The sequence below is a fragment of the Dermacentor andersoni genome, chromosome 1, assembly GCF_023375885.2.
Source record: "Dermacentor andersoni chromosome 1, qqDerAnde1_hic_scaffold, whole genome shotgun sequence".
NCBI lineage: Eukaryota > Metazoa > Arthropoda > Arachnida > Ixodida > Ixodidae > Dermacentor > Dermacentor andersoni.
The window spans coordinates 144,084,154-144,096,059 of record NC_092814.1 but is presented as its reverse complement, the minus strand read 5'-3'; the positions used below and the strand labels follow the sequence as shown (position 1 = coordinate 144,096,059).

Sequence of the window (11,906 nt, the reverse complement as noted above, 5' to 3'; positions counted from 1 at the left end):
GTTACTACCCTACATACGAAGTGTACCCTTCGTACCGCTTTGGAGCACTTAGACGACCGTCCTTTCACAGAGGAGACGTTTGGCACGTGGCCTCATGCGCCCGCTATGTGCAAGGCGACAAAGGGGCTGGTGCATTTCGTGAAATGCACCAGCCTGTAAGACCGTCTGTGATTTAATCAGTGGTGCACACTTGTGTGCGTAACAGTGAAGACCGTTTTCTTTCTTCCTTCTCCTCTTTCAATCCCCTTTCCCGCTTCCCTAGTGCAGGGTAGCCTACCCGGCTCAGCCTGGTTAACCTCGCTACCTTTCCCTTATGATTTATCTCTCTCTCTCTCTTAAGCAATATACAAAAGTAAAAAGAAACCCAGGATCCTGCATAGGAGTCTCAGGAGACCACGTTACTGCACTTGTAAATTCCTTACATAACTGACGGCTCGTACAAAAGGTCGCCAAGACCTGCCGACTTAAGGTACTACACAACGTTTTCGTAGTGTTTTTCGCCATCTATGTGTTCGCTCAACTGTGCTAACTTTCTCTCTCTTCCATCTCTCTTTTCATCCCTATACCCCCTTCCCCTACTGCAGGGTAGCAAACAGAACGTGCGTCTGGTTAACCTCCTTTCCTTCACTATCTTTTATTTCTCTCTATAGAACTGACGAGCAACGAGAACGATAGTCGCAGCTAGCTGTGTATGACTATAGAGTTACTGCTTGACGTCTGGCTGCACTCCCTTTTCCCTCCTCCCTACGCCAACAACGACGGCTCCCACAATGTAAAGAAATCAGTGTCGAAGGCCAAGCATTTTGCCCTGCGGAAGCCAAAATGACAGGTGAGGTCATGTAGTAGACCAAGATTATTGTACAGCGGGAGCCAAAAGGACAGGTGACGCCATCTCGAAGGCCATGTTTTTTGCACGGCTGGCGCCAAGCGGACAGGCGACGTCAAACCGCCATTTTTGAACACCCCTTATTATCAGCTTCGTTTTGCGCGTAACGCTCTTGACAATGAACATCAATTTTGGGCCATGTCTTTAGCACAAATGTCGTTATTTCTTAGAAACGCAACGAAACTATTCCACGATGAGAGCACAAGGAACTGTTATGTGCACGCATTCTGCAAAAGGCGGGGGACAAATTCAAGAAAATTACAGGGATATGCTCTTTCTTTGGAGCTGCGGATATGTTGGAAAGACGAGGTTAAGGCGGTCACCGATTTGTATCTTCTTTTTACAAGTACTCGCAACTCCAGAATGCGTGACTTGGGCTAGCAACACTCTCCAAATAAGCAAAGATGGCTACGATATGCAGGTCACGGTGGTGCTTTCGCTTGGTGCTGTGTTTGAGTTCATCAATTATGTCTTCGAATCGACTTGATTCGTGGAGCCGAACAGGTTGTTGCTGCCGATCACCTTATAATGATCGGTCTCAAGGATTTCAGACACGAAATCATAGTAATAGTTGCGCTGTGCGCGCAAAATTTGACAACCCGGCCAGCCGCATTAGAGCCTTTCAAGTGAGAAAAAAACAAAGGGCATTTCAGAGGAGACACATGTTTAAAAGGGCAAATGTTTGCACGCAGCGGGCCTTTCCAGAAGATGGAAGCATTTGTGCGCCGCGTTGCACCACTACTACAGGTAAGATACTTGAATGTTTGCCGTCCATAGACATCTCCGTGCTGCGAATCATGTTGGTGTGTAATACATACCCTGTTAAAAAAATTGCAAGAATACCCTACGGAACCACACCCGCGCGAACGCCGTACCTGCCGCGTCTTGTAACGGGCTTCAACGCCTCCGACGCGTTTCACAACGGAATGATATATTGGGGTATGATAAGTAGTTATGTTTAGTGTGACTGATGTGGCAAGTACCGTTAGTGTCTGCGAGTGCCAGCAGGCCCATCCTGTATCCATTACACTAATGCAGCATTAAAACTTCAATCGTGGTGCGCTCCGTCGTCGTGCGGAGCGGCGTTACCGGCGTACAAAATCCATCAAAGACCTTAGGACAGCCAGACGTCTACAAAAAAAAATTCAATGTCGCATGGATAGATTGGCATCTCGACGTTGGACAATGTTTTGCCAGTCACTAGACCCCCGAAAGCCACTTTCCCGCATATGGAGGACCATACGTGGTCTGCGTTCCCTCCCTGAACAACGCTTCCCATTCAAGGCACTGGCGCTTTTCCAGAGGCGACTGGATGCTGATGTTGCAGAAGACTTTTGTGCAAGGATCGCTGGCCAAGCAACCGGTCAGGCTTTCCAGCCTCCAGTCACATCCCTGTTTCACGTGACTGCCGCATGGATCTTCCTTTCATAATGGAGGAACTAGAAGCGGCTCTTGCTCTATGCAGGCGTTCTTCATCCCCGGGACCAGATGGCATATCCTACCGCGCCTTGAACAAGCTGAGTGATGGCGCACGGAGAGAACTGTTACATCTATACAACGTATATTGGCGAGATGGCATGGTACCCGAAGAATGGAAGCCAAGCCGCTTGGTCCCTCTCCTGAAGCAAGGCAAGTCCCCACTTGAACTCACCTCATACCGCCGAATAGCGCTGTCCAGCTGTATAGGAAAGATAATAGAAAAGATGATCTTTGCCCGCTTGGAGTGGTACCTGAAACACTACAAGATGTAACCAAATTACATGGTTGGTTTTCATCGAGATCGCTCATCAGTAGACAGTGTTGTTGATCTTGCTACGTATGTCCAGCATCAAAAGTCGCGCAAAAGATTATCTGCAGCTTTGTTCTTGGATGTCAAAGGGGCATACGATAACGTATCTCACGAGGCTATCCTCGATGCTCTTGAGATGGTTGGCCTAGGTGGTCAAGTTTTCCAATGGAGTTCTCATTACCTTCTTATCAGATCTTTCTTTGTGTGTACCAGCGATGGTAAACCCGCACGACACTACACCTACGGAGGTGTTCCTCAAGGCGGTGCACTAAGCCCTACCCTATTTAACCTCACACTTATTGGTCTCGTTGATCATCTGCCAGCAGCGATCAAGATATCATGCATGCAGACGACATATGTATATAGACTTCAGGTGTGACACGTCCTCAGATACGCGCAAGACTTCAAAAAGCTGCTACTCCGACAGCTATATGCCTCCGCAACCAAGGTCTTGAAATCTCGTCAGACAAATGTGCACTGATGGCATTCACTCCCAAACCAATGACACCCTACGCCATCTCAATAAATGGCCAGATAATTTCTTACGTGAAAACTCACAAATTTCTTGGAATAATCATTGAGAGAGATCTCTCATGGAGCCCACACGTGACCTACTTGAAACAGCGTCTGACAACAATCTCCCAGCTTTTCATGTTTCTGGGCGGAAAGACTTGGGGAATGTCTATGCATGCAATGTTGGAATTGTACAATGCTATTTTTCTGGGCTTCTTGAGATACAGTTTGCCCGCACTGACCAACACTTGTCAGACAAATTTTCGTGCTCTACAGGCTGTTCAAGCTCGGGCTCTCAGGGTTTGTTTTGGTTTGCGAAAATGCACATCGACAGTTGCGACTATTGCAATCACCCGGGACCAACCCATACAAACACACATAGCGGTGGAAATGTTGAGAGTGCACATTAGGCACGTTGCCCGTGCCCGTTCCTGCGATCTGGCATCACTACCGTCAGAAAGGCCGCGTCACGGTGACGCCTCCTTAACAGGGGAAGGCTAACGTTCTCCAGGCATCCATAACAAAGTTTCTTCACTCACTCACTCACTCAGCTGTCATCACCTGCTCTTAAACAACTAACTCTGCTCCTTTTGCACGAGAGGTACGCCGACCGCGTGCATATTTATACTGATGGATCGGCAACTCTCCAGTGTTCCTCTGGCGCCGTGGTTTTCCCAGCGAAAGCCACCACCATCAGTTTCAACACATGTCACCCAGCGACACCGATGGCTGCGGAACTTGCAGCTCTTCACGCTGCACTTCGTCTCGTCAGCCAAGAACAACCTCGAAGATGGTCAATATTCAGCGACTCGGAGGCAGTACTGTCGTCTTTGCTATCAGCCCTGCGGCGTGGACCACACGAGCAACTGGTGTTCGAGATTAGAGAACTAATCCATACCTTGAATGAGATAGGCCACCACGTGGCATTTCAGTGGCTTCCAAGTCACTGCGGCGTCATACATGGAACGAACACGCCGATAACGCTGCTCGGTCGGCTGTCCAAGGCGATGAAGAGGAGCCGATATCATTATCAAGGACAGATGCCGCAAGAAAACTTCGAATGCTCAGCCGTGATATCACGTTCTCCTTGTGGAATGCAGGAAGTTTTCAAAACAACCGGCTGCACAATCTAGACTCTTCTCTACGCATTTGCATTCCAGCTGGACTCTGCCGTCGCGAAGCTACCCTGCTTCGCCGAATGTGGCTAGGGCTGGCGTTCACCAAGTCTTTTGCTTTCCGAATCAGATGGGCCGACGACGCCTCGTGTGATAACTGTGGTAACGAGAAGACACTTCAACACCTGCTCTGTGACTGTAGTCGCTATAATTTACAGAGACGATCGCTCGCAAACGCGATAGCGCGCTTTGACCGAAGACCTCTAACAGAGGAACTTATTTTAAAATGCCGCCATCAAAAAGCCATCGCAGTAAAGGGCGACGAGGGCACTGTTGCAGTTTTTAAGGGCAACAGAATTGGACAAGCAGCTGTAGCATGAACAGGTGTTCATAGTGCTGCAACTGCTACTCTGTTGTGCGGTGACAGTATGCGGCGACAGTGACCGACTGTGATTGTATGTCGGTGCTCCTTTCTTTCTTTATCTCTACTTTGTTATCACTTTAACTCCCTCTCCCCTCTTTCCCCAGCGTAGGGTAGCAAACCCGATCTTCCCCTCTGTTTAACCTCCCTGCCTTTCCGCTTTCCTCTGTCTCTCTCTCTCTCTCACTGGAAGTAACTTTTTGTTCGGAACTTGCGCGACGACGTCACCACGCGAAAGAACACGACAGGCGCACGCAGGCCTGGTTTGTGTGGTGGTTTCGGATGTGCGATCAGCGGTGGCTTCGTCCTGGGTTGCATTATTTCCCACGTTTTTCGCTGCTGCAAGGTCCGAACCGTGTAGCGTTGTGGATTCTACGGCTCCTGTCGAAGTACTGCACAGTAAGTTCGAATGAACTTCAATATTTTGTTGTGTCAGAAAGCAATTCATCTACGAATCGCTGATCCACCACCCGCCCTTGCGCCTTCATTCCTATATGGCATGTTTCCTTGCAATAGGTTAAGATTCTAGACCTCATGCGAGTGCTTTTGTGACGTTTAGCCGTCGCCATTCTTTCTGTGCAGGCAACTGAACGGCGTAGCTTGCTCTATCACCCCTGGGAAATTGAAATGTGTCACCGAATCGCCGGCCGGTGCTTATTGTCACTTCGTCTAGCCGCTCGCAGAGCCGATATATGTAGTTGATGTGCCTGTGTGGCCATTGTCTGCGCAGGTGCTACTTGTATACGGGAGCTCTTATCTCTCGTCGGTCCACAAAGCTGTGAAGGCCCTTTTGTCTTTCTTGAGGGCGACTGGCCTATATGAATGCCTTTGACTAGCTCAGGCCCTCCGCGTACGTGGGCGAGCTCACCGCGGCTTTTCTCCTCCTCCCTACCTCGCTCTATCTTTCTGTTCCCTCTTTCCCGTCCCGCAGAGTAGGTTAGCCAATCAGACGCATTTCTGGTTAACGTCCCTGCCTCCTCTCTTTATTTCCGCTTCCTCCTCCTCCTGTGCGGTAGTAATTTGCATAGTATGTCGCTGCACGAGTTTGTGTCGGCATTGACGGCGGGCTCATGTTTATACGTGCGTACGCCTCCCAACTCCTAGTTATAACGCGTGAAAGCGCCGCCCAGAGATACCACCCGCGCGTTACACTGGCGCGCCGGCAGTAGATTACGCGCCGCTGCGCAGGACACGTTCGACTAACGCTGAAAATTCGCAATTCAGCGACGGTTATCACAGCCCGATTCCGTTTTGTTGGGGCATCGCACATCGCTTAGAACGCTGGCGGCAAACGAAGCACTGGTGAGGCTTCGCTACTTCGACAAAACCACCACTTGTAGCTGCACGCCAGCCGCAGCCGGCACGGATCAGATACCCTGGTGGAATCGCTAATGCGAAGACGGCCCGGCGAATTCCTTTCGTGCGTGCGTCGGACACACCATGAGCAGCGGCGCGCCCGACACGTGTTCTCAATTACAACGCCGGCGCTCCAGTAGAAAACGCGCAATTACGGCTGAAACTATGTGCCAGGCTTAGTAGGTGGTGTGGAATAAACCTGGGGCTATAAGTTAGTTGTCATTACCATTTTTGAAGGGGTATCTTTAACTGCATTTGTCACCTGCCTATCTCATATTCATTCCGGAAATCTAGGTGGCATACGCGAAGAAGAGGGCTCACGCCAGCAAATGAATAGAAACAAAGGAGCCCGCTGAAAGGCTCTGGCGGCTTGCGCAGAGATTGCGTTCTCAAAGAAGAAATGGAACGCTGTGCGTTTTTTTTTATTACTGCTTGGTTGACTTCCTGCACTGACACACGTTTCCTGCTTCTCATTTTGAGCTCCTCTAATGGCCCAAGGCAGGCTTTTTTTAGGCTTCCCTTACAAAAATTTTTATAGAAAGTCCATAGACAGTCTATAGACATTTGTCTATGGAGTCTATAGACTGTCTATAGACATTTCTTTAGACTAGTCTATAGACAGTCTATGGACTTATGGCCATACACTTTTTATAGACTAGTCTATAAAAAGTCTGAGTCTATAGACAGTCTATACACTGTCTATAGACAGTCTATAGACTTATAGCCATACTTTTTATAGACTAGTCTATGAGTCTATAGATTGTCTATAGACTGTCTATAGACTTATAGCCATACACTTCTTATAGACTAGTCTATAAGAAGTCTGAGTCTATAGACTGTCTATAGACGGTCTATAGACTTATGGCCATACACTTTTTATAGACTAGTCTATAAAAAGTCTGAGTCTATAGACTGCCTATAGACCGCTTATAGACTTATGGCCATACACTTTTTATAGAATAGTCTATAAAAAGTCTGAGTCTATAGACTGTCTATACACTACATATAGAAAGTCTAAAGACTTATGGCCATACTTTTTACAGACTAGTCTATAAAAAGTCTGAGTCTATAGACTGTCTATACACTACATATAGACAGTCTATAGTCTGATGGCCATACTTTTTACAGACTAGTCTATAAAAAGTCTGAGTCTTTAGACTATCTATAGACTTATGGCCATACACATTTTATAGACTAGTCTATAAGAAGTCTGAGCCTATAGACTGTCAATAGACTTATGGCCATACACTTTTTATGGACTAGTCTATAAAAAGTCTGAGTCTATAGAGTGCCTATGGATTAATTAAAATTCATGTTTGTAGACAGTTGTCTGCAGAATGTCGATGGACAAGTGTATAGGCTTACAGTTCTACTTTTGTAAACTGAAGTCTATAGAATGTCTATAGATGTCATTTGTCTGTATACATTTTATACACTTCAGTCTACAAAAGTAGAACTATATATACACTTCTACTTTTGCAGACTGAAGTCTATGGAATGTCTATAGACAAATGTATATAGATAGTCTATAGACATTCTATAGACTTCAGTCTACAAAAACAGAACTTTATAATCCGATACACTTTCTTCTATGACATTCTGCAGACATTTGTCAACAAACATGCATTTTCATTAATCTACAGACACAGACATTTTATAGACAAGTCTACAAAGAGTGTATAAGGCCATAACTCCATAGCGGCTACCTACTAGTTTTTTTTTTTTTACAAGTTAGTTTACATTTTTCTTTACATGCGGTAGCAAAACGTTTTGAATGTATTTATGCATGTGCACCTGTTCCTTTTCATCTGCACTTATGCATTACCGTTAGCAGATTAATAATGCTCCTGAACCAGCTGTACTTTCATATATGTTGCATAAACAGAAAGAATTTATATAGTGTTGAATCATGCAGTGCAAAAAAAATAAAACAAATGCACCGGCAATGCATTAACCGTTTTTATTGCTCGATATAATATATGAATTCCTTAAATTCATGTCTTATGCTAATTATGGAAACAGATTACATATTTACACTACTCCTTGGCAAGCACGGTCGCCAGGCTGGCCTTGACCTTTGTGTCATTAGTCCCAAAGGTGCTGCAGGTGTATGCTGCAAATAAGTAGATGCAGCAATATGAGGCAAAAATAACAAGTGTGTATTCTTTGTATGTTCATTAAGCAGCTTAATATATTTGCTCAAACCATCTAAGTCAATACTTAATGCGGTTTAACTATGACTAAGGGCTGCTTGTCAATACAAATCAGTACCTTTATACAATGTTTTATTGCATGGTATGGTGAACAATTAAACAGTCACAACTGCTGCTCGTGCCAGCAACAGTATGTTCCCTTTTATGACAAGTTCATATATGATGCATTAATGTACTTATCCCAAATGGTCTCTATATTTATTGCTGAAACGTTACCCAGTTGTGCTGTCTGTACAATTTTTTGGCTGGTAGTTAAGTATGCCCGTGCAGAGGGATATTTTCAGAAGACGTGACTGGAATATTCACAGTATCATGCCTAAGATTGTAATTTATTTTGCTTAATACACATTTAAATGTCTTTCTCATACTTTTAAATGAATGGTCATTGGCCATAACTTCAACAGAAGGCAGATGGGTTGATTGTATTGATATGGTCACTTAATTTCTTACAGGTAATGAGGCCTCTTGGGCATGCTAACAGGTTTCCAAGTTAGGTATACCACATGAGCACCCGAAATACCACACGAGCACTTTGTGTCATGGCACGACAGATATGCACCTCCTAGGAAACAGAACTGATAAGATAGTTCGAATGAATTCTATCACAGTAAATTATTTAAGGTGCTTTGAAAGATGAAATTTTTTTCTAGGCTATCGAGGTTCAGGACGTTAACGCAAAAAAAACATATTGAGTAAGAAATGCCTTGTCAGTATGCTTGACTTTCTTTTTTTTTTCAATAAATAGGACCAATTTCCCTCAATTTTTATGAAGTGAAAGGTTTTAAAAATATATTTAACACAGAGATTCTCTGGTAACGTTGTATGACATATGACAAGACAGCATACCTATGTGGCCATTTTAAGATTTCCCGATCTTTTTCCAAGCCTTCCCTGGCTGTTTTCATGAAAATTTTCTGGCAATCTATGACGCCTGCAGCTTAAGTGCAATAAAAATAATATTGTGGTTTAATGCTTGCCAAGTACTGCCAGTCCATAATATTTAGATAAAACGAATAACACGTCGGTCACTTGATATGTAGTATTAGATGCAACTGACTTGAATCCCTTGTTTAATAAAGCTGACAAGGGCTTCGGCAAGTTCCTAATTGATGGCCACACGAGTACAGCACGGAAGACACAGAGACACACGTAAAACAAATGCAACAATGTGAGCGAAAACTATACAATGAGATATTTTTACGGTTCAATAGTAGTTTTTTATATAATTTGCTCTCATCACTTATGCCTCTAGTTTAACATTGTTTCTCTGACTAAAGACTACATGGCAATATTAATCAGTACCATTATGATGTTTCGTTATATTACAGTGTGATAAGCAGTTAGACAACCGTAATGGTCGCCGGTGCCAGCAACGGTACGTTTCGTTTCAAGACAGGTTCATGTGACACACAGTGTACTTATAAAAATAAAATAAATGCGAGAATCCCAAACGATTCCTATAATAATAATTGTTGAAACAAAGATACCCGGCTGGACTGTGCACATTTTTCAGGTGTTAATGCAATATGCCCGTGCCGAACGAACATGCTCAGCATACTGACTGCACTTTTGAACAATCACGTTAACATTTGCAATTTATTTCCGTTTAGAACAGTCTGCAATGTCTCTTTTCTCATACTTCGAGATGAATACATTTGCCACACTTTCAGTAGAATGCACATGAATGGGGGCGTACTGATCAGGTTACTTAGCAACTAAAACATGTTACAATCTCTTAGGCGTGGTGATAAGGGTAGAACAAATGCAATGTCCACTGAATTATTTGAATAATCTGTGCGTTATCTACTAAGAAAAGACCACCAAATTGATAATCTGGCTCTTTTTTCTTTTGTACAGCGCATATAGTATGCAGTCTGTCCAAGACGACGGCACTACATGCAACAGTAATGAAAACCGGAACACTTATTACACACGACAAGGGCTTCATACCATGCACGACTGGCACAATGCGAATCTGCGCCAGCAGCTGCCTAGTGATTAAGAGCACGTAAACTGCATAACGCCGAAGCATCGAAAGGCGCTTAACGCTTTTCATATAGCTCGAAAGATAACTTCTGCTGCTAAACTGTTTAAAAAAAAGAGACAAAAAAAAATCTTCCAACTACCGTCAAACGCAATGCCTTCAGTTTGAAACGTGTAAAGGTGCTTCCCGGAACGACTAATTTAGTGTTCTCCAATTTTTTCGGCTAAGTTGCGAAGCTGCAAGTGACTGAGCTTATCGCAGGTTTGATGCTCCAAAGCGTTTGTGGTTGCATATAAATAGATTGGGTGAATTAGAGATTTTTGCTTGATATTTCTTCAAGTCTCGTGTTTTGCTTGCGGTAACTTCCCTAAATTAACTTGCGGTAAGTTCCCAAACGATGCGAAAACGGCAGCGCACACACTGCTGATGCATGCCCCGCAAACACGGCCTTTCATTCGAGTACGTTAGCAGTTATTCAACTATACGTGTCTGTCTGAACATTCTTGATGCTAACACAATTTCGAGATATATACGTAAAGCGTGTCACGAGAATTTCACTAGACATGCGGCGCAGCATTCATCGCGGCCGGATCAAGCGCCACGAAATTAGATCTACCGCACTGGCTGCCCAACATACACAATGCACAACATACACAACATACACAACATACAGTATCAAGTTAAAACATGGTGTACGTCCTTCTTTACGCACGTAAACTATAATGCTAAAATCAACAAGCCCGAGCGATCGCTCGCCGTAAAACATTCCGTATAGTAGAAGCGAGAACAAGAGCGCGTTATCAAACCATGTCAACGACAAACCGACACTATACCCGAGTCGCCTGCGCTACATGCAGCCGCTTCGCGCTAAGAGATGCGCTCACATAATCATGAGCTATTGACGCAAAACGTCTTTGCTAAAGCTTACCGTTCAGTGTAGTTGACGTGTGATGCCACAAAGATGACACGCATACACAGACACCGACGTTCAGGCATACACCGCACACCGGTACAACCGTTTACGTGCCTGGCGCACTCGTTGAGACGGCGCACCGCCGCGCATGCGCAAGAGCTCCGAGCATGCGCAGGAGCTCCGCGCGCGAGGGCGTGCGCGCTCGGAGGAGTGTAAAGCCCGAGGAGTGTGAGCGCCTTTTCCTCCTTCATTTTTTTTTGTCTCTTTCTCTCTCTCTCTCTCTCTCTGCGCGCCATGCGCGCCGGAACGGGTGGCTTATTCATCTTTAACACCACTATTCATCTTTTTTCATGGACGAAGGAAATGCGCTGGTAGGTTGTATGACAAACGCTGTGGGCTGTCGTATGAGACTGGAACGCTAACATGAATGCGCTGTTTGTAAAAGCCGTTACAGGGCCCTTCAGACGTTTCAGACGCATTATTGCCAGCGTCGATTAGTAATACAGCGTACTTGTAGCATATCTTCCAGCGTACCGCCAAATGTGATGCCCGCACGTATGTTAGTGCTAATTTTCTGTTCCGATGATAGGTCAAAGCAATCAGTACAGCATTGAGGTACTCATATGCGTGGCTGCGCAGGCATACCGCCGGCGAAATACTGGGTGGGCTCAGAGAATTTGGCACCTATTTTAAGTGAATGAGAAACTTTGATAGGT

The 11,906-nt window shown here is 45.0% G+C and overlaps 1 long non-coding RNA gene across 1 annotated transcript; it reads right to left on the bottom strand.

Annotated features, from left to right (window-relative positions):
* Window positions 1–7,821: 7,821 nt before the first annotated feature.
* On the bottom strand, window positions 7,822–11,310 carry LOC129380605 (uncharacterized). Its single transcript, XR_008608773.2, has 2 exons — window positions 11,206–11,310; window positions 7,822–8,193 (listed from the first exon to the last, which is right to left on the bottom strand). It is a non-coding gene; the product is annotated as an uncharacterized lncRNA (long non-coding RNA).
* Window positions 11,311–11,906: the final 596 nt, after the last annotated feature.